General features: G+C 56.9%; 1 protein-coding gene across 4 annotated transcripts in view; it reads right to left on the reverse strand.

The window, feature by feature from the left end:
- Window positions 1–23,854, reverse strand: part of AJAP1 (adherens junctions associated protein 1) — a 125,576-nt gene that overhangs the window by 74,872 nt on the left and 26,850 nt on the right. The gene's annotated exons all lie outside the window — the stretch shown is intronic.

Genomic DNA, 23,854 nt, shown 5'->3' on the forward strand with positions numbered 1-23,854 from the left:
TGAAGAAGCGGATGTGTGCCGGGGTAGTGGGTAGACAGACTTGGGGCACATTGCATCGCGTCCTAATTCCGTTCCCTGTCCCTGGCAGGTGGGAGGAAAGAAAGGATGCTGGGGCCACAGCCGGCCTCGGCAATGGACATGCGGTGGAGACTTTAGATTCGTCCACACGATCCTCGCTGGAGTGCCCGGCTGCCGCGTCTACACCCTGTGACAGACGGGCCCCGGAAGGCTCCCCCTCGGCAGCGTCCCAGCCTAGACTTTCAAATGAAGAACAAAGGCTCCCAGCCACCCCCCACCCCACCTGACTGCTCCCAAATTGGGAACTACTGCTCCATCCCACTTTATTTTCTAGTTGGCAGGCTTTTTGCTTCTCTCCCTTTTAAACTTTTATTGAAATCCTTTTTCCCCAAGAACAGCTTAATAAGATTCAGCAAATTGAGATTCAATTTGATACCTTCTGTATATTTTCTTCACTGAAGAAAATCACTGTCAATTAAGGGAGACAAAGACATCCCTTCCACTTAAGGGTGCGCTTTTCTCCGAGCAAGGAGTTTGCAGGGCTGCCTTCTGCAAGCAGCTGGCATCCGCTTGCCAGAGCACTGGGGCTGGGCCAGAAGTTTATGCAGGAGTCTGCACGGCCCAGAGGCCATCCCGGAATCTCCAGGACGGGGCAGAACCTGAGCGGTATCCGACAGGTGGCCAGCCTGTCCCAGCCCTGCCGCTAGCAGTGACAAGCACCCCATGTACAACCCCAGCACTGGATGACTGAGGAAGACCCTCACCCGTGATGTCTCTCTGGGGCTTGCCATCAGCTTGTTCGGGGGACAAGCCACAGTGGGAACAATTCTGTTTGACGTTGGCCTGAGCGTGGGCTTGCTGCTTCCACTCCACAAGCCCCAGGTTCGCAGCCTTACACGAGGCGGTTGGAGCAGGTGGCACTGAGGTCTCCTCATCTTCTAAGAAGAACCGTGCATCTATGATCAATAACGGATAGGGTACAGCCTGAAATGACTCCGAGGACGCAGGTGGGATGACACAGATGTGCTTCCTCCAGCACAGAGCTGGCTCTGGGGGAGTCCGTGTTCCTAGGTGGACATCATCAACCCCTACAGACATGGGCATCCCTTCACCTGGGGCCCCTGCTGAGTCTACCTGCCCCTCCTCAGCATGATCCTGTGTCCAGAAGCCTCTTGATCGCACCCCACTTCTGTTGGTTTGTTTGTTTAAATAAGCTTTTCTTTTTAGAGCAGTTTTAGATTCATAGAAAAATTGCACAAGGGCACCGAGAGGTCCTGTGTACTCTTCTCCCAGATGCCTCGATGTGAACATCCCACATCACCATGGTGAGTTTGTCAAAACCTAGGGAAAGCACGGGTCCGTGATCATGAACCAAATTCCATACTGCATTAGGGTTTCACCAGTTCTCTCTTCCAGCATCGCACATAACATTAGTCATCACGTCTCCTCGGGATCCTCCAGGCTGTGACGGATGCTCGGACTTGCCTTCTTTCGATGACCTTGTCAGTTTTCAGGAGGACAGATCAGGCAGTTTGTAGGCTGTCTCTCTACTGGGATTTGTCTGGTGTTTTTCTCATGGTTAGACTGGGGGGATGGGTTCTTGGGAGGAACTTCAGAGGTGCAGCCCTCCTGTCACATGGTATTGGGGTGCCTGATGTCAACACGACCCACCTCTGCTGATGACCTCAGCCACCTGTGGTGTCCTGTCTGCCAGCCGTCTCGACTGAAAAGTGATGACCCTCCCCTTTCTGCACGCTCATCTTAGGAAGCAGGACCCCAAGCACAGCACACACTCTGGGGGGAAAACCCACTTTGTATTTAACTCCTCAAACCTCACCAGTTTTGCAGTCAAGCCATGGAATGGGACAAATCTAAGGAAGCCACTGTCCCAAGCAAAGAGGATGGTGGGTGACAGGCAGGACTTCCCCTTCCTTTCAGACCTACGTTCCAAGCGCGCTCGGGCTGTGGGCTGGCAGCGAGAAGCTGGGGTGCTCCAGCCGCGGGATCTGCACTCAGGGAGCTGGAGGGAAGAAGCCATGAGATTTGCTCTCAGGATGTTCAGAGGTGCCCCGTCTCCTAGAGCCTGACAGGGTGATGCTGCTCTTCGCGAAGCCCAGAGGGCAAGGGGCGGCAGGCTTGGGGTCCGGGATGGATGGAGGAGGCGGCAAGCCTTCTGAGAACAAATCCTGGACCCCCAAAGCTGCAACTAAGGGGAGATGGCGGCCACACTCAACTCTGACCTTTGGGCAAAGTGAAACTCCCAGTAGGTGAGCCTTTGTTTCACCACCACGTCTTCTCCTGACAGAAGGCACATCCCACCAGGAAGAGACATTCGGTTCTACGTGAGAAGGGAGAGCTTGGTGCCCGGTGGGGGAAAGGTCCTGGTATCCCTGATTCCGTGTTGCCCCAAGGTCTCTGCCCTGGAGAGAGCGGGACGCGGCTTTCCAACACCATGAGATATTCATCTCCCCCCACCCTCCGTACAGGACCCTCTGGTGCCCAGGAGCACTTGGGGGGCCTCCTTCCAACCCGTGTCCCGCAGCCCCCCATCACCAACAGGACAGTGCAGCAGGGGCTCTGGCTACATCTCAGGAGCAGAGACCCGCCCTCCCCTCTCACGGACACAGGTGGCTCAGCCTCTATCCCCCAGCACCAGCTCAGGAAGGGAGCAGAGCACGCGCTCTCTTCTGGAAAGCAGTAACTGGTTCAATTTTCCTAGTGAAACAAACGCAGCTGTGAGTCACTCGAATGGTGCTCCCAGCCCGATGTCACCGTGATGTCCTGTAGAAGCGGCTCCACACTTGGCCCCGGGACTCGCGGGGATGAAAGCATCACTCCCTTTCAGGAGAGGCGCTCTGGGCGCCTAGGTTTTGGTCACCCGCGGCCCCAGTGGATGTCGGGCGCACACGTGGTTTCTGACACAGAGAAGGAGCGGTTCAGGAAAGAAACCTCCAACGTGACCAGATGTCTCTGGCTACCCTCCTTCCCGGAACGTGGGGTCAACCCCGGGGGCGGGGGTCCTCTCGACACCCTCCTACTCCTGGGTGCAGTGGGTGAAGCACAGGCACACCGGTCTCCTGATGGACCCCTTTGTCCTGGAGCATCTGTGGGTGGGTGTCTTCATTCCAAACCCTCATTGCCCAGGTGTGGACAACAAGAGACCCACAAATGAAGGGGCCTGGCTGGGGTCACCACGAGTCCAGGACTCAGGGACTTAAGATCTCTGTGCTCAGAAACTAGTTCCCAACACCCCTAGACCTGTGGGGACAGGGACACGCTAGAAAAAGCAGAGCAAGGACAGACCCTCTATAACCTGTAACCACGGTGACTCCACTCCCTGGACAGTCTGCACAGAGGCTCCGCCCACGGGGAGGCGGCTGGGTGGGCGCTGGACCTGAGCAGGTGGGATCCACGCCCCTCCCAACCTCATCCAGCCGCCAGGGCCCTGCAGGTCCTGGGGAATTACTTCATAAGCTCTTGCAGAAGACAAGAAGCCCTGGCACGTCAGTGACGCTGTACAGTCCACACAGGGCGTTCACACCATCGATGCTCGCACAGGGGGCATCGTGCCCCCATGGGACGTTCGGCAAGGTCTGGAGACGTTCCTGGTCGTCAGCAGCTGGGGATGGAGGCACTGCTGCTGGCATCTCGTGGGCAGAGCCAGGAAGGCTGCAAAACATCCACGTGCACAGGACAGGCCTCCACAGGCTTATCCAGCCCCGAAGGTCCACAGGGCGGAAGCCGAGAAACACGCCTGCACGCGGATGGTCTGCTCCTCCGGGGGCCTGCTGAGGTGGGAACGACCATCTCTATCCCCAGGAGGAGAGAGGCTTGGAGATGACTCATCCACACAGACTCCTGAAGCGGCCTTGTGTGGTGCTGACCGCAGGGGCTCAGGTCTGGCTACTTGACTTCCAACCTGCTAGCCGCGTGAGCTTGGGCAGTCAGTGGAACCTATCTGAGCCTCAGTTTCCCCACCTGTAAAACGGGCTGAACGTGGGTACCCACACCACAGTGTGTCACGGGGACTCCATGGCGAGTGCTTTAGGCTTGGCTCCCAGCCGTGGTCCCTCCACTCCTCCCGTGGCTGTGGATAGCACCCAGGGGCCCATCTTCCCTCCCCAGGAGCTCCAGAGTGGAGCGTCTGCAGAACTCAGAGCACGGGGGCTGGTGCTCACAGGCTTCACAGGTGCTTGGAGGAGACTGAAGGATAGCAACGTGCTGGCATTCTGGTTGCCTGGGCAACGCGCCCGCGAGCATTCCGGAGGAGTGAAGTGGTGACAAGCGGTGGGTGGGTAGCCTTGTGGGTGGGAACGCTCTCTCCCCGGGAGTGGGGAGCAGGGCTTCTGCGTGTCTGATGCTACAGCCCCTGCCGACGTGGCCAGGTCCCCACTGTCCTCTTGCAGCCCTGCTGCTGCGGGACAGCAGACAGGCCATCCAGGAACAGCAGCCCCCAGCCCCCAAAGTGCCCCCAGCCCAGCTGGTCCTCTGAGAGGCTCAGCTACTGACCCCCCAACGTGGTGTCTGTTCCCTCTCTGGGCAGCACCCAGGATGTGACCAGCAGCTGCCCCAGCGGCTGAGCAGCCTCCTTGGGTCTGCCAGCCTGCCTTGCCAGGTACCCTGGGCCATCCTTCCCATGCTTCCTCTGCAGGTGGGGGCAAAGGTCTGAGACAGACCCCCAGCATGAGCTGGTCCATCCCGGGGTCAAGCCTGTCTTCTGCATATCTCTCTGGGCAAAGGCAAACAGACATGAGCTGGGCGAGAAACTATCCCTGCCAGCAAAGCCAACTCAGAACAAGGTCTAGAAGACCCTGGAAAGGCAAAGTCAATTCTGCAAATTCCAGCCAGTGGTTCTCAGCCCAGGCCTCCCATGAGAACCACCTGGTTGGGGGAAAGGATGGTTACAAAACTCTGAGCCTCAGCTCCACCGCAGCAGGCCCACTAATCAGCATCCTTAGGGAGGAGGCCCAGCATCAGTAACGTTTTAGGAAGCTCCCCAGAGGCGTCCAGGGTTGAGAGCTGAGGAACGTCTCCTGTCCCTCACTGGGACCCAGTTTAATCCTATTTTATGTCCATTTTTAACAAGAGATATAGGATGGGTTCGGTGGGGCAGAAGGGATGCTATAGACCAGTGACCCTTCAGCACACAGGTCCCAGGTACCATGTGCCAGGGCTGTCAGGCCGGGAAGATGCTCACGGGAAAGTTCTTACACAATCACGTGAAGAGATAAGGGCCACGGCACAAATGCATATTTATGGAAACAGAGCTGATCATGGACAGAAAGGGCTGAACAGAGCTGATCATGGACAGAAAGGGCTGAACAGAGCTGATCATGGACAGAAAGGGCTGAACAGAGCCGATCATGGACAGAAAGGGCAGAGCGGGTGCCAGAACCATCACCCACATGGACTAAACGCCAGCTCTGCGTGGGGCTCTGGGCTTAGCGCTCGACACGAATTGTCCCATGCTGCTCGCACGGTAACCCTCTGAGAAGAACGGCTGTTACTCTCATCTTGCAGAAGAAAAAAAAAGAACAAAAATAGTAGCTGTGTTTTTCTCTGGAAAGAAGTCTCTTAAAAATACAACTGAAAGCAGCTGATGCTGAAGGAGATAAATATTCAGCCCCGGAGGGAAGCTGGTTCTGGGAAGGATGTGTTCCTCCAAGGTTTCAGGTTTTGAGAACTGTCCCATTGCCTCTCTGGCACTGGGAAACATGCATCCCCCGTAGAGAACATTCCGTGTAATCTCAGACACCGCTCCTGCTGAGAGATGGCTCGCTACGGATAGCCTTGTCCCTAAAAAGTGGACTCGAGAAGAAATGACGCAGCTTCCAAAGCACCCAGTGAAGTTCCTCCTTCTCACGGGAAATGTCTATTTCAGTTTGCGTTGCTCTTGTTGCATCGTATTTACGAAGCTTGTTACATGTGCCCGGCACTCTGTGAGCCAACCAAGAAGGGTGGAGAACAGTGGAGGCATCGCTGCTTCTCAGCGTCTCAGAAGCAGGGCTGTCGTGGGATCTGCAGGGATAACGAAAGGATGCCCTGATGGAGGTGGGGAGGGCGGGTCGTAGGGAAGGAAGAGCGAGATGGCTGAGGGAGAGCTCTGGGGTCAGGCGGATTGGGGCCGAAAGCCCAGCTCTCCATCGCCCGCTCACCCAGCATATGGGCTCCTCTGGACACTGTCTCCTGAGGTGCTCATGTGCTCATCTTGTGCGAGCGGGAGGGGCGGGGGGGATGACACTGACAAGATGCTGGCAGAGCTCTCGGCAAAGCGCCCAGCTACGTGGCTTAGGAGTCAAGAGGAGGCTGGACTCAGGCCTCAGGAGGCAAAGGCAGAGGAGCTGTGTGTCCAGGGAGAAAGAGTGGTGGACCTCCAGAGGAGCCCCAGGGACCAGCTCAGGCTGTGACCCCCTAGTTCTCTCCAGTGGTCTCCAGGCCAAGCCTGCCCATCTCTGACCTCCAGAACCCCCGGGACCGTCCCTTAGGGAAAGCTGGGACCACTGCTCAGAAGGGCTCAGTGTGGCTCAAGCATGGTGGGTCCCTGAATATCAGAAGATGAGCGATGAGGAAGACAAAATCGATAGTTTAAGAGTTTGGAGCAGGCGTTATGAAGGAGGTGCAATTACAGAAGAACCTGGAGAGGTCCGGAACCTCGCAGGAGGCTCCGGTGTTGGACCAGGCACATCACACAGAGGAAGGATGACGACTGGCCCCTGCAGCTGATGGGGGCGGGGGGAGGGCAGATGACCTTGAAGGTCCTCCGGAGTCTAGTCTGTGAAGGGCAGACTGCAGGGAGGAGGGAGAAGGAGGGTCCTCCTCACACAGTCAAAAGCAGACCCAGCCCACTTGAGGGGACCCAGGGAGCCCAGTCCTCAGGCAGCAGTCTCCACGCCTGGCTGCAACCACGTTACTGTCCTCAGTCTCTTGTACCTGAGTGTAAATGAGGCTGAGATGAAATGGGGCCTTTGCAGGGGATGGAGGGACCCATACGGTGGCCTGCACGGGGTACAGGGTCCTGAGAGGGGGTCTGGGGGGCAGGGGATGGTTGCGTCTGTGGATAGGGGAGAAAGAAAATGGTAACTTGGAAACGAGCCAGCACTGCCAGAAGTCCATGAAGTCATCTGTGCAAACCCTACAATGTAGGTCACGGTTCTGTCTCCACTACAGCAAGTTCCTGTGTCCCCATCAAGAGGGGACTTGCCAAGAACAGAGGCTCTGCTGCCGATACCCCACCCTTGCCCAACCCCACCGAGAGGGGGAGCGCCTAGACCCAAGTCCCACTGGGCTGCGGGCGAGGCCATGGGAAGCGCCAGGCGTGATGCTGGACAGCCAGGAGCCGAGCCCCAACCACACCCCCCGAGAGAGGCAACCCCACTCTGCCACGTTACCCACGAGGGGATGTACGTTTCAGAGGTATCGGCGCACCTGCCCCAGGTAACCAGCCAGTGGGTGGTGCCTCGGGGACCTGGCCCACCCTGCGGCCACCTGGCCTCACCTCCCCCAGGGCCTGGGTGCAGGTTGAGGAGGCCAGGCTCCAGACAACCGCGTGGGAAGACAGAGCCGGGGGACATCCTGCCTGACGGACATCTCTGCTCTAACCACCGCCATCCACAGCTTCCCAGCTTCAGATTGAACACAAACGGTGACGGGGAACTCACTACCTCCACAGAGCACTGAGCGGGTGTAGGGCGGGGGCTTGGGTAGAGAGCCTCCCCGGGTCATTTCCACCTCCCACCCCAGCTGTCCTGCTGGGAATCAGGACTCATCCAACCCCCGAGAGGCACTCCACGTGCAGGCCACACAAGCCTGGACCACACGCGCATGCACGCACATGGACACACACGGACACCCAGGTGAACATGCGTCCCCAGCCATCCCTTTTCCAGTTCACCCAATGTCCCCTCCTGTGGCCCAGCTGTGAGACCCGCCATCCCAGGTTTCTCGCCTGAATCTCCAAGTCGAGAGTCCAGAGCTCGGCTGCAAACACAATGTGGCATAAGGCTGATGGGGCAGCCACCACCGGCAAGGGGACATTTGGGGAAATTCTTCCCAGAAGAACCCAGCAGAGCTGCGTGTCAAGCTTGGCAGACGGGCTCTGCCATCACCAGCCGCCTACCGCCGCCCCGCAAGCAATGTCTCCCCCTGGGGTCAACCTCCCCCGTCCCTGAGGTCCTGGTATAGGCCGAACTGTGTCCCCCCCCAATTCATACATTGAAGTCCTGACCCCAGTATCTCAGAATGTGACTGTATTTGGAGATGTGATCTTTAAAGAGGTAATTAAGGTAAAATGAAGTTACAGGTGTGTGATCTTTAACTTTTTTTCTTTTTTTTTTGCGGTACGCGGGCCTCTCACTGCTGTGGCCTCTCCCGTTGCGGAGCACAGGCTCCGGACGCGCAGGCTCAGCGGTCATGGCTCACGGGCCCAGCCGCTCTGCGGCATATGAGATCTTCCCGGACCGGGGCACGAACCCGTGTCCCCTGCATTGGCAGGTGGACTCTCAACCACTGCGCCACCAGGGAAGCCCTAGGTGTGTGATCTTAATTCTACATGACTCCTGTCCTCAGAAGAAGAGATCAGGACACAGACACACACAGAGGGACAACCATATAAAGACATGGGGAGATGACAGCCATCTACACGCCAAGGAGAGAGGCTTCAGGAGAACCAGCCCCGCCCAAACCTCCAGGACTGGGAGAGGACAAAGGTCTGCGGTGGCTGCTGGGGCGACCTGAGCTGACCAGGACAGGGACCTCTCTCTCTTGCTGCTCCCGCCCGGAGGGCTCAGAGCTCAGTGCCTGCGGCGGGTCCTCATTGTCACTCTCTCCTGAGGATCCAGCACCATGGTTCCAGATACTGTGCCCGCAGGGGTCACTCACAAGCACAGCCCCACCTCACAGATCTGGACTCAGCACAGCGCCTGCTAAGCCCCTGCCCACCTCAAAACGGCACACCCATCAGCGCAGCCAGGGGGCGCTGCCGTTTACCAGGTAGCACAGCCAGAACTCTGCCCTCAGAGCCCGCCGCCCCTCCCCCCAACCAAACATGTGCTCAGCGGGTCCTGCCCATCCCTCCCTCCCACGCAGGGGTTCTCAGCTTCCGCACATGGACATCTGGGCTGGACCACTGTTTGTGGGAGGAGCTGTCCCGGGCACTGCTGTCCTCCATCCAGAAGATGAAAAGGGCACCCCAAAGCTGTGACAAGCATTCTTGACGTGGTCACATGTGCCCTGGGGTCTCAGGTGCCTAACACAGGTAGGCAACTCCCTCTCTCGGTTCCCCGGCGCCCAGTGCATCGGTGGTCAGCCTCATCTGGAGAAAGAAGGGCCCCTCTGCAGCTGGGGGGAGTGGGGGCTCTGGCGCTCCTGAGGGTGTCCTCCGGGCCATCGCCTCCCACCACCTCGAGGAAGCCATCCACGACTACCTCCCACCTTCCTCTCTCCCGAGCTTCCTCTGAAGCTCAGAGTCCATCTCCCCCAGTGCCTGCCCACGGCAACCGGTGACCACTGCCTGCCCCCCAGCCCCAGCCCCGTTAAGTGGGTCTCTGCATCCCGGCAGCATCACAGAGCCTTCTTGGGTTTCTTCAGACACTTTCTCCCCACGAAATGGGAGAGGAACATGACCCCACCGACCTCCCAGAGTCGCGATGAGGGAGGAAAACTGCAGCCTGAGGTGGATGCTTATTGAATTTGATTCTTCTTTAATATTACTTATGCTTTAATACTAATGTCAACTGGGCTTGTTAGTTTTTGTTTTCATCCAATGATTGCACAACCCTTGATTACACAGCTACAGTGATGGGCGCTGGGGATCTGGAAACAAAGAGACAGTGTCCCGACCCTCTCTGATCAGTGCACACCTTAGGGCCTGGCTCACAAATGCACGTTCATTCATTCACTCATTGAGGGAGCAAACAAATAAACGAATGGATGAATGAATCAGGAGCTTGCAGTCCACTTGGAAAAACAAGGGTTTTACCTGACAGATAACCCAGGGGCAAGGCAGTCAACCTGTTGGGGCAGATTCAGCTCTGTCTGGATGAACCTGGAGGGCTGCTCAGAGGAGGTGACAGGTCTCTAATGCCGTTCAACGTTTACCAGGGAGGGGAGATGAGGAGAACAGAAGGAATGCCATGGCTTGACCTCTGGGGTCCACTCGGGAAGGCCCAACAGCAGTCAGGAGGGCTGCCAAGGAAAGTGCTGGGGGTTGGCGGCCTCCTAGGACCCATGTCCTTTCAGGGTGTAGAAAACCCCTCTCAACGGTCACCAAGCGCTTCGCCTGGGGCAGGGATGAGGCTGGACTCTAACATTCACAAGCTCAGTCAGTCCCCACGATGACCTGATGATGGAGGGACAGCCGGCCTCCCCAGCCTCAGTTTCCTCATCTGCACATCGGGGGGAGGTGACCTTCCGGGTCAGACCCTAGTGGCCCTGGGGCACCACGGCTCTGCTATCTGCCTCATGGGTGTGGAGGGTGAAGAGATGCACTTGGCGAGTGATTCCTGGAGGAGGATTTGGGGAGCCACGTTGAAGCCCTGCGATCCCGCTGAACTCGTGTGGTGGCGGCTCCCAGCCCTGGGGTCCCCGGCGTCTGGCTGCTTTTCTGTTGACCAGGAAACTCCCCTGCTCCCTCGGTTTGTTTTATTCCCAGGCAGCCCTTCCTTGGGACCTGCCCACCAATGCATTGAAAAGTCACCCTGACCGTGAATCACACGGACGCACTTCCCTCCGGCGGCCCATGCCCATCGCCTCCCAGGTGTGGGTCTGGGGTCAGCAGGAGGGAAGGTGATGAGCGAGGACGCGGGGGAGGGGAGAGGGCAGCGACCCGGGCACAGGACAGATGACCCAAGTGCCTGGCAGCCCTCTTCTCAGGAGGGACAAGCGCCAGACATCTCTGGGGTTCACGGTCCAGATGAATCAGGAGACCCGGCACCCCGCCTTCCTCCCTGGATCTCCCTTGGCTGGCCCAAGACTGGTACCCAGTAACTCCCCAGAGCTCTGCTGTGTACCCCACCCTCTCAGGGCACGTGGGCAGCCGAGGACCGAGGGGGCAGAGGAATCCGTCCACCCACAGCACCAACCCCTGCTGACCGACCCACACCGTCCACAGACCCCGGGGGATGAACCCTGCTGCCCAGAGGGGGACCAAGGGAGGTGGCCAGTGGGCCCTGCCCAGCTCCGGCCTGAGAAGGATGGGGGAGGGAGGCATGGATGCTGAGAGCGGCTGGACACTCCCAGCCCTGGGCATGCCCCCTGAGGAGGAACAGAGTTACATAGCCTGGGGACTCTCTCCTTCCACCAGAAATGGTTCAAGGACCTCGAGCGTCCAGAGAACTTGCAAAGTCCCATTTCTCCTTGTGGACTATGCAGCCTTGGGCAACGGTTTAAGCTCTCAGCATCCCCACCTGTAAAATGGACAGAATGCCTTCGGTGAGGAGTAAATGAAACAAGGTCAATCTGGGACCTGGCCTGGGCACATGCTCCATAAATGGGGAGGAGCCCGCCTCTCTCAACCAGGACTGTGTCCCGCTCCCGCCAGGCCTGGCGGTGCAAATGCAAAGAAACAGTGCCATCCTGCACCCGAGGGCCTCCTTGGGGTGCCCGGGGCAGCTCCAGGTTGCAGATCCCTGAGGAGGAGAGGATTCATCCGTGAGGGCAGCCGATGGCTGCCCGCTGGGCCCCCCTCCTTAAGACAAGAGGTCATACCCGTCATAAAGGGTTGGAAAGCTCTGGACACCTTTGCAGACACAGCTCAGCACCCTGGACCCCGGAGGTGAGGGCAGGGTCGTGGCCAGCCCTGCCCAGGGAACAATGACAGGGGCCGGAGCCTGGAAAACCGCCTGTGGGGTCTTGTCGGGTACAGTCCCTCCTCGGGCTTCCCGGAGGAATTTGGGCACACTTCTGTCCTTGGGCAGTGGGGAGGCACCCCTTTGACTCTATGCTCCTCCAGGGAAGGGCCAGGTCCTGTTTGTCTCTGTCAGGCAGCAGGAAATACATCCATGAGTCCGCAGGGGTGCACTGGGTGCCACCAGTGCCCAGAGCTGGGGAGGTTCTGTGTTACAACCTGGGGCAGCGGTGAAAGCCGGATGCTGCCCTCGGGCCAGGCAGCCACCCTGAGAGAGGCACCCCTCTTCTCATTCGAAGGAAAGGAAGAACAAAGCTCTTCTCTGACTTGCCTCTGCTGGGGGCTCCCACCCCCTCACAGGGATGCTGCCGGCCAGCCCCGTTTCTCCGTCCCTCCTCCACCTTTCAGAGCTGCCCTTCACGGAAGCCCAGCGCTTTGCTGCGTGGAGAGCACATGGTCCTTCACGCTGACGCTGGGCACTCACAGCCCGATCAGGTCTCAAGGCTGAGGACGCTGAAGCTTGAAATCCAGACTCATCCAGGTGCAGTCCCCCCAAAGGAGCAAATCCAAACCCCAGGTCCTGGGGTCTCTGTCCTCATCCTGCATCCTGGTGGCTTCCCGCTGCCACCCCTTTCAGAGGGAATCTGCCGGAGGGTCTGGTGATGGAGGGTCGGTGATGGAGGGTCTGGTCCTAGCCTGCCGTATGTGCAGAATCTGCCGGGAACGCCCTCTACCTTCTGCAAGGAAGGTGGGCTGGGTCTCTGGTCCAGCCCCCACCCGCTCGTGGGGGCTCCGCCAGGCGCCACTCACTCTGCCATCAGCTCGGAAAGTAGGTATTTCAGGTGTAACAAATTGCTTGTTTGGCTGTTAATCGGGCCACCCTTTGGCAAGGGCACACAACTTAACCGCCTCAATCGGTTGAATTCATACTGGGAGCGCTGTTCTGATTTATCGGTAATTGTGTCTGAAACCTCTCTGGGGCAGAAGGATGTCGGTGTGTTTCTCTCTCTCTTTACTCTGCCAGGAGCTGTTCCGGACACCCCGTTCCCTCTACGTGGTCTCGGGAACACCCCATGGAGAACAGAGAGTGTCCTAGACCACTGTGCCAGGTTAGCCAGGAGCCCTAGTCGCCCCCAGACAGACAGGGTGACAAAGGACGGGGACCTCGTCTCCCACCCCACTTGCCAGGGAGCCTCAGACGCCCGTGGGCCTGAGCCCCGACGCGTCGCTCCTCCTCCGACGGGTGTGTGCTGCCTGCGTGCCCGCTCTGAGTGGGGGTCCTCGGAGCCTGCAGTGCCTCTGTGCCTCGGTCTCCCCATCTGTGGAGGGGAGCGATGCTCTCAGGGACGTCCCTGCACCTTGTGAGTTGATACGATCCCAGTACGCAGGTCATCTCCGCAGCGAGGAAAACCACCAGAGAAAACATAGAATCGGGGCTCTTTTCCCCCGAATTCTGTTCTCAAGTTAATCACTTTGTTTTTAAGTGAGAAGCTGCACCTTGAGCGTTTTCACTAAGTAAGTCTATGTTTGAATGTATTTTTAAATTTCTCACATGTTGCATTTCGCCTAAGGACATCTCTCTCTCTCCCTGTTTCTCTCTCTGCCTCTTCCTCTCTGTCTCTCTTTGTCTCCCTCCTTCCCTCCCACCCTCCTCTCCCTTTTGGACCCACAGTCCACCGACGAGCTAACAGACATCAGCCAGACCAGCTCCCCGTTGGACCCTCCCGGGCCTCGGCCAGCACGTGCCTCTGAGACCCGGGCACGCTGAGCTGGCCCAAGGCCTGACCAGACCATGGAGGGACTACCTCCTCAGAGCCTGAGAGGGATAGGGGTTAGGCAGCCACGCCGCCGCTCAGACCACGCATACATGGTCACTCTGAGAGCACGCTGACGCTCCCACGGCTCGGCCAACACCCGGGCCACATGCCGTCGACCCCCAACTAGTCTCCGCATGTCCCACATCCGACCCTACGGGTCTCGCGAGGCCGCTCTCGGGACGCCTCTCCAGCCTTGTCCAGCAGAGCCCAGCCCCACCGCCCTCGTCCCGTTCTCACCACCGCTCCTGCATCCTCTGGCCTAGGCGTGAACGCCTCTTCCTCTGAACACCCTCCTGCATCCCCGGGAAAGGCCGGGTCCAGAGAAACCTTCTGAAGGCACAGCCCTCTTCAGTACCCACTTAGAGCGCACCCCTTTTCTTGGCCAGGGGCCCCTGAGGCTCTGAGTTTTGTCCTGGTCTGTACCCCAGCCCCCCTAATGCCCAGCACACAAGCATCAGGTGGGTGAATAGATGGATGGATGGATGGATGGACAGCACCCGTGTTGGTCCCTCTGTGGGATGCCTCCCTCCGTTTTCTGTCTGCACTGACCACCCCAGTCCTGGGGGTGAATGACAGCCCCCTCCTCTGAATGAGAGCCACATTCATCACATAATTCAGTTCAGCATTTCACAGCTGTGGCCCAAGTGGTTATAACCCACGCATGAACGTCCTCTTTTCTTAAAGAGGCCTTAGTTATGGGGGACAGAAACTCCTGCTATCATCCCTTCAAACTTTGTCTGCTCTCTGCCCCACCTGGTACCATTTAACCCTTGCCCCCACCGTCCGATGATAAACGCAGATAAGATGTTAGGCCCTTCATTTCCAATCAAAAAGGAAACCAAGACTCAGGTCCACCACATAAACCCCAGGGGTTCCGGCCCCCATCCAGAGGCTGCCCGTCAGGCTGCCCCCACCCAGGGTGACCTCACACGGGGCACGATGTGTTATGGCTCGACTGGTGCATTGAGGCTGACGGAAGGTGTGCTGGTGTTTCGATGCTTTTCCACGTTGGGTTTAAGGGAAACCTATTTCTGAATTTCAGCTGAGACAACAGATAATTTGGGGAGAGACTGCAAAAATGATCCATGGCTTCCCCAAATTCCCCCAGGATTCTGCTGTGTGGTGAGTGAGTGCCCACACGGATTTCATGAGGTTTCTAAACACTCCATCCTACATCCTCACTCTGATCGTGGCTCTAAAAGTCAAATATCTTTTCTATGTTTGTTGCGTGAATTCTACAGAGAGAGAGAAGAGAGACAGACAGACATTCATCAGTCTTTCAGGAAGAAGATGCCAAGCTAAAGGTTCTGGAGGGAGGGACCAGGAATCCTTGGTCTTGTCACCATCCATGTTCTCGGTTCTGATACACCCTGGGTGGGGGCTTCCTAGCAGGGGATCTGGTTCCCGGATGACAGGCAGCTGCCCTGATCAGCTCAGGGCAGGGCGTGGGCAGCAAGGATACCGGTCCAGCTTAGGGACACTATCTCTGTCTACCCTGATCCCGCTGCAGAAACAGAGACTACCTTCTGCTTGAACACTGAAATCCTAAAAGCACGGCTGATACAGCCAGTGAGTCACACTGAGGGACCACAGGGATTGGTGGATGCTGGAAGGCCAAGGGGACACACAGACCAAGGGGTTCACCTTGCCCAGGGCCAAAGGCTGTGGCCAGTGGTCCTGACTGCAGCTGGGAAGAGCAGAAAAAACATTCCAGAAGGATGGTCTTTCCACGTTCGCATCTAAGTGAATCTCCTTTTTTATCTGCTGGCTTTGAGATGGGCAGAATAGCAGCGAGGGAATAAATTCCTACTGGTGCCTCCTGACCAGAAAGGCTCAGTGGGGACCTGGCCCAGCTTACCTGCTCCCTCAGCATCGGTGAGGGATCTAGGAGGATTGGGGTTTATCATTTCATTTACTTACTGAGGCCGATTAACTGTGTGTGGGGCACTCTTTTGGAAATGAGGTTATGCCGGGGGCACAAAGGAATTAAGGGTTCACAGTCTCAGGGAAGAAAGAAACCTTGACCCCAGCCCTGCTCAAGGTTCCAGGTGCGGGGAGGGAGATGGTCATCAAGGTAGGAATCTGGTCCGTGAAGCCCAACAGTCCTGGGCTGAAGGCCAGCTCAGCTGCTCGCTTCCTGGGCCAACAACACAGCCTTCATGCAGCTCCCCTCCGTGAGCCTCAGTGTCATCATCTGTAAGTTGCAAAGGACAGAAGGTGCCTGGTAGGGTTTCCGAATGAACAGGGATGATGGATGCAATGTCTCCAGCACAAGGCAGGAGCTCAGTGTGACAGGGCTGCTGCATAGGCTGAATGGTGCTCCCCCAAAAGACATGTCCGCCTCCCAGCACCCTGAACCTGAGCACGTGGCCGTATTTGGAAAAGGGGTCCTTGCAGATGTGATAAGTTAAAGACCTGGAGATGAGGTCACCCTGGACTAGCTGGGTGGACCCTAAATACAGTGACAGGTATCCTCGTAAGAGAAAGGCAGTGGGAGATTTGGGGTGAGGAGAAGGCCATGTGGAGATGGAGGGATATGACCACCAGCCCAGGAATGCGCGGGACCACTAAGAGCTGGAAGGGGCAGGAAGGATCTCCCTTAGAGCCTCGGGGGGTAGCACGGCCCTGTGCACACCTTGACTTCAGACCTCTGGCCTCTAGAACTGGGAAAGGATATATTTCTGTGGTTCTGAGCTCCCTAGTCTGTGGTTATAGCAGCCCCAGGACACTCACACAGGTGTGATCACTTGATAAGGGGGCACTGAATGGAGGAGACGCTCCCTACCAAGAGTTTTAAGGAGGAAGTAAACATGAGGCTAAATTGTTTCATCGCATCAGCAACTATCAACAGTCAGCTACCTGACACGTGCTTTTGGGGTAAAGACCCCAGAGGGGCAGAAAAGGTCCTGAGATCCAGGCTACAGTTTGGGTTTCCCTGGGAAAACAGGAGGCAATCCCTAAAGGGAGGGGTTCTATTAACTGTGGTGTGTGTTTCAATGGCTGCCTGGGTCCCTGTGTCTGTCCCCTGACCCTTCCTGCCATCTCCAGCCTGGCAAACAGACCTTCAGCCCTGTAGCCTCAGGTTGACCAGATGGCTGATGGCGGGCCACCCACAGCACCTGCCCCTGCAGTGGGGGGAATGCTGGGGTTGGGGGGCAAGGGGAGGCCCCACAGTGCACGTTAAGAAGGCACCAGGGTGCGGTCTTCATCCCACCTGTCCGTCCCCTGCCTGGGGAGGGGGCTGCAGCCCCAGAGTTCCTGGTCTCGGGAAGGAGCGCCTGCCAGCAGCATCTTGAAGACGGAGATGCCGCGTCTGGTCTTGTCAGCATTATTAGTTAGGATCGTGGCTGCCACCAAGCTCCCACAAATTGTGAAACACAAATTGTTAGCAGCTTGAAGACCATGTGCAAATAAACCCCGGCAGCGAGGCATTAAAAGATCCCCTAAATAAGCGTCTTCACGCGAGGCAGTGAGGTGGGAGCTCGTTTATACCCTTTTCTGCTCGACACTTGTTCCATCAAAGGAAGCCTCATGCAGCCTGTGGAGGGGCTGTGCAGGCAGCACTTAGAATGCAGAGATCTGCTGATGTTTCCTACGGAATTAGACACATGGAAGCACTCTTTCATTTTACGATTGAATTGGGTAATGTATTGATGGTACGGGAAGAATCAAGGTTGTCCTTGTTTTTCGTGATTTATGGGCTGCGAGCATTTCGCAGCTCCTTCTTCTGGACACAGCCACGCTAACACGGGCCTTCAGAACCCAGGAAGATGGGCTGTCACACAGACGTGGGACGGCGGTGGACAGGCTCTCGGTCACTATCACACCCTGCCGAGAAGGCCTGCTAAGAGGGGACACTCCGGCAGCAGGAGGCTGGCTTGGTCATTCTGCCTTCTCCCCCCTGCCATGATGACGTACAGTGACAGAATGTTGAAGACAATTGCCTGGGACCAGGTCTGAGTCCATCTCCAAGGCCACTGAGGAGCCCTGCTCTCCCCAGGAAGAACCTGGCTGGCCCTCCAGGGGCAGGTGAGCTCACGAGATTGTCTGATCCCACCTCTGTTCAGTCGCTGTAACTGCTTTGCCTTTACTAGCTGCCCTTAGACAAGTTGACATGCCTGTGCCTCAGCCTTCCCATCTGTGAAATGGAGAGATGCCTGACTACCTCCGATGGTTAGGACGCAGCTCTATTTGGAAGCAAGTGATGAGCCCCAGGTGCCTGCAAAACCTTCTCATCCCAGGATTCTACCCAGGAAAGGCAATGTGTCTGGAATGTCTAAGAAGCAGGAGGGAAAGAATTTCCTGAAATCAGGACATACAGGGCATTTGCTCACGTTGCTGCCTCCCCTCCCCTCCCCTCCCTTCCCCTCCCCTCCCCTCCCCTCCCTTCCCCTCCCCTCCCCTCCCTTCCCCTCCCCTCCCTTCCCCTCCCCTCCCCTCCCTTCCCCTCCCCTCTCTTCCCCTCCCCTCCCCTCCCTTCCCCTCCCCTCCCCTCCCTTCCCCTCCCCTCCCCTCCCTTCCCCTCCCCTCCCCTTCCCTCCCCTCCCCTCCCCTCCCTTCCCCTCCCCTCCCCTCCCTTCCCCTCCCCCCTCTTCCCCCTCCCCTCCCCCCTCTCCTCCTCTCCCCTCCCCTCCCCTCTCCTCTCCTCCCCTCCCCTCCCCTCCCCTCCCTGCTGCTCCAGCCCCTCCAACCCCACCCTCTGCCTCCCACAGGCAGGCCCCTGAGCTGCCTTGGGTCTTGCTCCCCTGAACTCTGCCTCCTGCCACTCATTAAGCTGATGGCTGGGAAAGCCGTGCTCACAGGGGTGGCGGGCAGCTCCCTCGCCCCAGGCGCGAGGCGGTCTCCTGGCCCACTCCTTCCCACCTGCCCTGTGAACTCTTAAACCTGCAAGAAATGCTGAGCCAGGAGCAAATAAATGGAGAACAGTTTCCACTGAGGACAATTACCAGCTCTTTAACAGCTGCCCCCGAATAGCCGGGATGCACTCCCCACCCTGCACACGTGGAAGGCAGCCCATATTCTGAACCCTGGAGCTTTGCAGAGACAGGAAACTAAATCTGTCCACTGAGCCCGGCCAGCCCAGCCCTTGCACACCCAAGGGCCCCATCCTCCCTGGCGTTATGGGCTGCTCCCCTGGGCTCCCCGCCCACCCCGCATGCCCTCCTTGGGCCCCCAGCCCTGTGCATCGCGCTCTCCTGACCCTTCTCAGAGGCACCTGTCCAGGTCCCACCTGGGGCTTTCCCAGGCAGGGATGGCCTTTCCTGCCCCTGTGGCCCCAACTGTACCCACTCCAGAGCTGGCATAAGGCAGGGACCTCAAATGGCAGCGAAATGAATGAGACAAACGGTGAGTGACAACTTCATCTCGTCCTGAGTCTCCTGGTGATTCTGCAGCTCTGAGGCCGGAAGATGTGCAGAAGCTGCGGGCACCCGGTGCAGGGAGCCCCGTCCCCCAAAATGCACCGAGAAGCCGTTTCCCACATCTCTTTGCTCTCCTAAGTTCGTGGAGTCGCTTTGCCTTCCGCACACACCAAGGTCACAGAAGATCCACTGAAACGGAACGGACAGGCTCCGAGGCTCTCAGAGTGGGTCCCTGGCGAGTGGCACCAGCATCACCTGGGAGCTGGTAAGAAATGCAAATTCTCAGGCCCCAGGCCAGACCCACGCAAGCAGAGACCCTGGACCTAGGAATCTGTGTTTTCACAAGCCCTCCAGGGATGGGGGTTCCGAGCTCTGCGGCCGAGTGGGAATGCCAGCGGCCCTTCACGGAACAAGGGCTGCAGGCAGGCACTGTGCACGGCACTGTAAAGGCCTTAATTTAATCCTCTTGTGCCCCTGAAGGACAGATGCTGTTACTAACCCCCTTCTACAGATAATGGGAATGAGGCACAGAGAGGGTGATTAATGCACCTAAGGCCACACAGCAGGTAAGAGTCCAGATTTGAGCCATCCGACTCTTACAATTAATGCAGAACCGGGTCTCTGGCAGGCGGTGCAGGTGGAGCCCACACACCGCACACTGGGCTTCACAAGGCAGAGGGGACCTGGCTTGACAAGGGGAGCTTGACAACGATGCAACCTTACTCCTTACAAAACCGCCATCATCATCACATCCCCGTCCAAAGCCCCGTGAAGGCTCAGCATGGCTCTGGGTGCTGTGCGGGTGGGGATACAGGAAATACACAAGGCACCTTGGGTTTGAAATCATACAAAACCAGGTAGATGCTCTGCAGGCACCCAGGAGCCACCTGGGAGAGGAAGCTGGGGAGGGGCCTCTGACAGCCAGGGCTGGGGCGGTGAGGACAGGAGTTGGCCTCTGAGGGCTGGTGTGGCCTCAAGCCTGGAGAGCAGAGGAAAGGTGGTCCAGGTGCAGGCGCAGGTGAGGGTGGATCTGGGCGGGGTCGAGGGAGGGAACTACACGGCGAAGGTGGAAGCAGGACAGGTGGCCAGGCTGGACCGGGGCACGGGCGGAGCATCCCCGAGCAGGGAGAGGCCACTGTAGCAACGACAACCTCAGTAGACAATGGGTCACCGTTCACAGAGACCCTCATCAACCAGCCTCACATCCCTGCAACACCAGCACCTCCACGACCACGATCGTAAGACAAAAGCTTCCTGCACGTTTAGCATCTCCGAATCCACGGCACCACAGCCCTGATGGGCCATGGTGTTACCCACGGACCCTCAGCCAGACTCCCTAGATCGATCCCAGCCCTGGCCCCTCCTGGCTGTGTGGCCTTAAGAATTTACCCTCTCTGTGCCTCAATGACGTAGGTCATCACAGGGGTGCTGAGGACTGACCAGCATGGTGTCCAGCACTCAACAGGCTGAGAGTTGCTGTCAACACGGCTACTGTCACCCTCATCATTTTGCAGGTGGGGAGATCCGGGCAGAGACCCTGACAGACTTGCCTGGAGCCACGAGCTGACAGTGTCCCCCCTCTGGTCTGTCAGATCCCAAGCACACGGCTTCCTGGCCGTGGCCTGCCTCTCCTCTGCAGGGGACACAGCCAGAGGTGCCAATTCAGGATGTGGCATTTCTAGGGAGGCCTCTTCTCCACACTCATGCTGGGGCGCAGCGATTTCTCAGAATGAGGAGCTTCTGCCCCAGGATCGCCTCTGTGCAGCCACGTCCCCTCTGCCCCAGCTGACTTGTCCGGTGAGGAGTGAGCAGAAACGCCTGGAGCAGCCCCGCCTCGGGCCATCCCCAAAGGTCCTGGCGCCTCTTCCTGGAGGCCTGCCAGAGGGGCAGGCATGGCTGCATCCCGCCCTGACTCTGGCAGGCGCTTGGCCTCCTCTCCTTGGCCTGTGGCTGGCAGACGGGGATGCCACCAGCGTGGCCCAGTGGACACCCCTCTCTGTTGCAGTCTGTGGCAATTTTGCACACTGTCCGCGGTGCTGAAAACACGAGCCTCCAAGGGGCTTTACCAAACAGTGCGGGCATTCAGCGGGCTGCCGGTTAACAGTGGGCATTTCATCAAAACGTCTGAAATAACACTTGACGTTTGTCCAGTCTAGACAAAGGGATTTTGTATGAGTTTGGCTGTTTAATCTAAAAACTGCACCTGTCTCTTTGATTTATTTAATTCTTCCCCTCAGGATTTTAAGCCAATACGGGTGCTGGAAAACACTCCATTTCAAACAGAACTTGCTCAGAAGTTTATCTTCACAATGTTTCCAAATCCACCCGAATTCTAATGTCACAGACCTATTATTTAGCTCATATGCTGTATACGTTATAAGACACTAGACTATAATCCTGCAGAGAAAGGCTCCATTTCTACTCCCCTTCAGCCGAAAGTCCATATAAAAACACAGCTAGAAAGATGCTTGTGCTGGAACCCAAGCTCCTAAGTAGCAATGCTACAGTGACTTTGCATTCTTACTGGGGTAGAAACAACTTTTATTGGTCTAGGTATAAAAACTCCAGTGCACCTGAAAATACAGCTGTAATTCTCCATCCCCAGGTGGCCGTCTCTGCCTGGCATGTGTACCGGCCTTGAGGATGGCTTTGCAAGGGAGTGAAATGGACAGTGGGGCCTGGATGGTGGCCAGAACCAGGCCCAGCAGGGTGATGCCTCCATGCAGTCCCGTGATGGTCATTCACACACGAGCATCTACTGAGGAGAAGGCCGTGGGCCCAGCAGACCCACAACTGAACTCCTTCCTAGATTTTGCCTTCCAAGGGGGTACAGTGGGATAAACAGCACACCCCAAATTCATGTCCACCTGGAACCTCAGAATGTGACCTTATTTAGAAATATGGTCTTTGAAGATGTAATTAAGATGAGGTCATGCTGTATTATGTGGACCAGAATCCAATGACTGGTGTGATGTGTAACTTTATGTCAGCTTGTCTTGGCCAAGGGGTTTTGGCTAAATGTTATTCTGAGTGTGTCTCAGAGAGGGGGCGTGTTTCTGGGTGAGATTACTATTTGGATCAGTAGACTGAGTAAAGCAGATTGCCCTCCCAGCTGTGGGTGGGCCTCATCCAATCAGTTGAAGATCTGAATAAGACAAAAGGGCTGAGTAGGAAGGATCTCTTTCTACCTGACCTCTTTGGGCTGGGACGTCAGGCTTTTCCTGCCTTTGGACTTGAACTAAAACCTTAGTTCTTCTCTGGGTCTCAAGCCTGCTGGCTTTTGGACTGGAACTTCCACCATCGGCACTCCTGGGTCTCCAGCTGGCCGAATGCAGATCTTGGGATGTGTCAGGTTCCAGAGTCACGTAAGCCAATTCCTTATAATAAATCTCTTTTTAGGTGTGCATATATATATGTATATTCTTTTTGTTCTGCTTCTCTGGAGAACACCAACACAACAGGTATCTTTATAAGAAGAAGGTGAAGGCACACAGAGACACAGACAAAATTAAGCCATGCTAAGACAAAGGCTGAGATTGGAGTGACGCAGCCACAAGCCAAGGAATGTTAAAGATGGTCAGAAACTGGAAGAGGCGAGGAAGGATCCTTCCCTAGGGCCTTCCGAGGGAGTGTGGCCCTGCCGACACCTTGGTCTTTGACCTCTGGCCTCCAGAACTTTGATATAATAAACTCCTGTTGTTTAAAACCCCCGCCTTTGGGGTCCTTTGTTATGGCAGCCCCCCAAAAACGAATCAGCTGGTGTCACGTATGATCTGAGGTCCCTACCAAAGAGTCCAAGACATGAGGGTCTTTCATTCATTCATTCACTGACCCATCAAATATGTATTGAATGTCTGCTCTTTGAACGTCTCTGTTCTGGAGTCTGGGGACACAGGATACAACTCTCTGCCCTCGTGGGGTTTACATTCTAGGGACAGGAGACAGGCAAAACACAAATCGAGTAAATGCTACGGTGGACCAGACAGTGAAGAGGGCTGCTGAGAAATGACTGCGTCAGGAAGTGCAGTACAGAACACTCAGGGTGCTGTCCGAAGTCAGGTGGTGTACCTTTAAGACTGGGGGGAGCTGTGGATTCATGGCATAGAGCTGTCCCCCAGGGTCCTAGTCAGCAGCTTGTTCTTGGCCTTCAGGGGTGAAACAGGTATGGGTGTGCACACTTGACCTCAGATACCTGCTGTGTGTCTTTGGGCAAGTTACCGAACCTCTCTGAGAATTAGTTTTCCCAGCTGTTAAAAGGGGATGATGATAGGGTTGTTGTGAGTATGAGATGTTTCAAGGTAGGTACACCTTGCCCATGGTCCTATTATGTCCACAAATGTCAGCGATTATTTGGAACCCCCGGCAGAGCAGTTTACCACAGTGGTGGACCATCCTCATGGTCTCTGCCTCCTGGTGTCCATGCCTTATATAATTCACTCCCATGAGTGTGGGTAGGACCTGGGACTCCCCTCTAACCAACAGAAAGCAGGAAAGGCGGAGATGTCGCTTCCGGGATAGCATCACTTAAGATTCTAACATCCCTCTTGCTAAGGGACGCTCCCTCTCACTGGCTTTGAAGAAGCCAGCTGCCACGTTGCAGGCTACCACATGGAGAGGGCCACAGGGTGAAAGGTCGACAGCCAGCAAGAAATGGAGCCCTCGGTCAGGCAGTCTTCAAGAAGCTGCAACCGCCAGGGGCTGGGCAGTGGGGTTCTTCCCCAGTTGAGCCTCAGAAGAGACCAGAGCCCCAGCCTACAGTTGACGACAGCCTTGCCCAGAGCCCAGCTAAGCCAGGCCAGGCTCCAGACCCACAGAAA

The sequence above is a fragment of the Globicephala melas genome, chromosome 1, assembly GCF_963455315.2.
Source record: "Globicephala melas chromosome 1, mGloMel1.2, whole genome shotgun sequence".
NCBI lineage: Eukaryota > Metazoa > Chordata > Mammalia > Artiodactyla > Delphinidae > Globicephala > Globicephala melas.